The sequence below is a fragment of the Neopelma chrysocephalum genome, unplaced genomic scaffold (genome assembly GCF_003984885.1).
Source record: "Neopelma chrysocephalum unplaced genomic scaffold, ASM398488v2 Primary Assembly neopelma1_89843, whole genome shotgun sequence".
In the NCBI taxonomy this organism is placed as follows: domain Eukaryota; kingdom Metazoa; phylum Chordata; class Aves; order Passeriformes; family Pipridae; genus Neopelma; species Neopelma chrysocephalum.
In genome coordinates, this window is record NW_020918759.1 from 6,784 (window position 1) to 11,420 (window position 4,637).

Sequence of the window (4,637 nt, forward strand, 5' to 3'; positions counted from 1 at the left end):
AACCGTTTCTGCTGTCGGCTCCCTAGGAAGGAGACACCATCAACCTGGAGACAAGTTGTTTCCTTCAAGGCACTGCTTTTTGTGCTGACACATTGTTGCATGACTGGATTTGAACTGTACTTCCATAGGAAGTGATCAGACTGCTGTGACTGCAGCACTGCTGGTTAAGTCACTGGCTTTTAGGTAGACTTTTGGGGTGCATCATATCAGTGAAAGCAATTAACATCTAAACAGATGAACTAGGTGAGCCAGGAGATGGAAAGGAAGGAGGAGGAGAGGAAGACCGGGCAGCAGGAGCATTTGGGAACCCTCACAGAGGGGAAAGCTTGTTTCACTGCGCTGGGTACAGATCCGTGCTGTGAGTCAGGCTGGTCATCCTGCAGTTTGAGTCGTTCCACACTGGGATCCAGGACTTTTCTCTAGTGAGATACTTTAAGATTAGCTTTGCTGGTAGTATTGATTTGGCACTTTGTGTTACTATCTAAGTGGGGTGACTCAAATGTCATAGCTGAAGGTGGTCTCCAGTTCTGCACACGGCTGCAGTTGTGCTAAAACATAGTAAATCTTGGGTGACCTTGTTCCAGCCAAACCCTGGATTCTCACATTCATGCCCAACAGGCTGCTTACAGCTGTTACATTTTGACATGGACCCTGCATTGCCATGGAGAACAGTGATATCCTTACCTCTTCCTGTTTCTCACTTACTATGTAGAAGAATTGAACTGTTCTGTCAGATGTTCTTTACACTGCTTTACTTGGTCTTTTTTCTCTATCAATGTAATGCCAATACTAATTTCATTGTCCCCATTGAAACATCTGGAATGAATTGTGGCAGTACAATTTATTTTGCAGGTTTTGAATCTCCTAACAGAGAAGGAAGAAAAGCTAGTTTTGCCAACAGCTGCCATTGTTCCATGGACCTTCATTCTCAAACCAGGAACGGCCTTGTTTTTAGCAGCCTTGGGACGTATAGACTACTTACAGGTAAGGGAAGAAAGGATTTTGGGAGCAGCTGCTTCATTTCTTACTATAGTACCAGACATGAAAGGCTTTTTAGGTAACTTTCCCAGACCCTTTTTTGCTGCTTTGAGATGATGAATCTGTTAATAAATAACTGCATAAGATCAGAATGCCTTGGGAATGCCAGAATTAGCTGGGAAAATAAGTGGGTTTTCTCATTTCTGTGTTTTGTGAAAGCTGGCTACCAGGAGAGAAAAGCATGGACATTTTTCTTTCCTGACACAGACTTCTGAAGAATTTGCCAGAGGAAGTAATTAATTGCATATGTATTTTAGTTTCTATAAAGATATTTTTAAAAGGTACTGTGTGTCCCCACTGCCAATAATTTCTTCCATTTATTATAAATCCCATACCATACACCTTTACTGAACTGTGTGGAGCTGACCTCCAATGATATTTCTTCCACATAGACATTATCATAAGTGCTAGAACCTTTTCTCAGTAGTTTGCCCTGTTTTGGAGGTGTGTATGGCTATTCCTTTGTTTCAGTCAGCTTTCCAAGATCACCATAGAAATGTTGAATTGGTACTTTGCTATGGACATTCTTGACCTGCTGAAAGAAAACCAGGAAGGTGGAGGGAGCAGGATTCTGTAAGTAATAATGTACTGGTATGGCAGGAGAGCTCCATCACAGCTAAGGTGAAAATCCAGAGCCCTGTTCCAAAAAAACAGCTTGGCAGGACAGAGTAGTAATGCCCTACTCAGAGGCAAAGATCTCTCTGGCTTGATTTGCCTGAGCAGAGCAGCTGTGATGGCAGGAGATGGGGCATTGGGGGTGCTTTGAGGCAGGATGGTGAAGCTGTGGGCACTTCTGTCCTGAAAGCTCAACTCTCCAGTTGATAAAAACCCTGGCTGCTCCACAGTGGCAGAGGCAAGGACCCCTCCGACAGGGAGGGGACATCAGGCAAGCAGTTTTTTAACATGCAGGAAAGAAACGGGACAGGAGAGAGAAATTCAGGACTGCTTTTCTATTACCATAATTAACATCCTCTTGTTATTTATTTCTACCACCTAAGGAGTCTTTCTGCTGTGCCTTTTGCAACCGGTCTTGTCTATCTCGTATTGTCCTTTTTAGCCACCAACGCACTTGTAGCAAATGTGGGTAGAGCCCTCCCCAAATCTTGGCGAAGCCCAGCCATGATGGTTATTTATTTCAGGGAGAAAAGTCTGCCTGGTTTTCTGTCGTGGCTTCTAACCTGTTGCCAGTCCACATCACTACCCTGAGTAACGCAGATGCCATCTACGAGAAGCACGCTGGCCGAGAGTTACTAAAGGTGAGAGGAGGTGCTATGAGGGGCTCTTGGCTGCAGGCAAGCAGCTGTCCTGCCTGGTGAAGCACCCTGGCTGGGGCACAACTGACAGGGAAAATCCACACGTATCAGGAGTTTGGGACTTCTGCAATGGAAACGTGCAGTGTGGAGCACTACACTTGCAAAGACTGCGTGGCTGCAGGTGTGATAGGAGAGAGCACTTGAGATGGTGTGTTTTCAGGAGAGCTTCTGTTTCTGGCATTCGGTCTGATAAGATGTGCAGTGGTCTGCTCTCTGATACTTGGCTCTTCTTGAACTGGCTTTAAGTGCAGGCAGCAACAGGGATATTTTCCATGGCAAACCTTCAGACTGGGGTTTCAGCACAGGTTGCAGTTGAAAAATGTACCTTTCTTATTCTTTACCTGCTGGATCCTCTGCACACCTCTTCGTCTTTCGGTGGTCTGACTTCTTCCTTGGTATGACAACGTACTGTGTAGCACTTGCAGATTGTTGGGAGATGGGGTGAGCTGTCCCTGTCCTGGCATTCCCATTCCTGGGCACATGGAGAACAAGTGCTGTCACTCATGTCAAGGTGGCTGGCCTGAGCCACCAGCTGTGTCCTGCAGTGGGCACTCCATCTTTGCTCACCTCCCATGGGGCTCCTCTGAATGTGATACTGATTCTGGCAAACCTGAAATAGCTCCTGTAGATTATTCCAGCCAGCTCTTAATTGGTTAACAAATGTCTCATATGTTTATTCCCTCTTGTGCCTTGCTTGCCAGTTTAAGGTAGGAGTTCTGAAGGATTTCTTGACTATGAAATCTTTTCTCCATGTTTTGATCTTAGGTTCCCATGGGTGGGGAAGAGCGAATGAAAGAGTTCCCCCCACTTGTCCCTCAGGACATTACACTGAAAGGAATTGGTACCACTGAGGCAGTTGCAGATATCAAGCTTTCCTCTGCAGGTAATTTAATATTTCTTCATTAGTTTGCTTTGCAGGGTCTGCATCCTAGAAACATTGATGGGAAGAGATCTCTGAAGGGGTGAAGCCATATTTCCTGCTCAGAGCAGGACTGTCAACAACACAAAATCACAGCAGCCATGGCTTTGTCCAGCTGAGGCTTGACAACCTCCAGGAATGGAGATTGACAGCCATGTTTGTACAGGACGGCTACAATGGAGTGCTTTATGTTCTGGCTGCCATACAGGTTCCACAGCATCAGCACCGCTGCCTACAGGACCAAAAAGCCTCCCTCCCTTGTGGAAAACCTGAAAACCACGGGGAGCAGATAGCACTTCTTGTCATCTGAACAAGACAGAAGGCAGAAGAGCCTCTGGAGAACCTTGTTGCTTATTGATATTCAGAAGACCTTGAACTCCTTTTAAAAGGCAGACAGGCACATTTTGGAAAGCAGGTGTGGGGGGAGCTCCATAAGTTCATACCTGATGCAGTTGCCGAACTGCAGCCAATTTGAATGAGCTGAGTGGTTGGTACCTTGCTGTGAGAGGTGAAACAGCTTCTCCCTGGGATCTGCCAGTATCTATGAGCAAATCCCTTTACCTGTCCCCTCTTGAAATACGGGATGGAAACTCACCTGCCTGACCTGGGCTGGCTCCACTGCTTGTAGAGTAGACGGCTTGTTGCAGACATGCCCCTTCAGGTCAGAAATTGTCACCTTGTTCTTGGAGGCCTTACAGTGTTTCCACAGTTACGGAGGTGGAGGGAATTGGAAAGAACAGGGAATGCTCTGTCATGGTTGTGACTCTCCTAATTGTAGTGGCTGATACTGATTCAACATCGACCTTTCACTCCTTCAGAATCTGAGGCAGATGAGGATGTGCAGTGCCCTGCTTTTGGACACAGGAGGGTGAATCAATGAAAAGCAGGTCTGCTGATGTGTGTGAAGAGGAAACTTTTACAACTCACTGCTTTGATATTTGGTTTCTGCGGATTGTGTAAAGGTTTTTGAAACTGAGGGTGTAAAATAAAACTTTTCAAAGACACTCTTTTGTATCCTTTTCAAATAGTTGACAAAGCGCTCTTGTGTGGACATGAGCATCTTGACAAATACATGAAAGCTCCAGTGCGGTAATATGTGTGCTAAATCTGCAGAGTGAGAGAGAGACATAACCAGCCAGTTTGCTGAAGAAGAGGCAAAAAAGAGTATTTTCTAATCTCTCCTTACCAATACTCTCAGTTTTCCCCACCCAAACTACTGATGTCACAACCCATCAGTCAGGGACACAATACATGTTGTAAATTCTCATCAGGCTGAACAAAGACACCAGGCAGGTGCCAGGGAGTTCCCGTGCTTTATGGTACAGTCACCATAACTCTGGCAACCAGCCCAGGAGTTAGACTCAAAA

The 4,637-nt window shown here is 45.8% G+C and overlaps 1 long non-coding RNA gene across 1 annotated transcript; it reads left to right on the forward strand.

Annotated features, from left to right (window-relative positions):
* The first annotated feature begins 933 nt into the window (after window positions 1-933).
* Window positions 934-3,434, forward strand: LOC113979843. The gene is made up of 3 exons (XR_003538001.1): window positions 934-984; window positions 2,178-2,294; window positions 3,117-3,434. It is a non-coding gene; the product is annotated as an uncharacterized LOC113979843 (long non-coding RNA).
* Window positions 3,435-4,637: the final 1,203 nt, after the last annotated feature.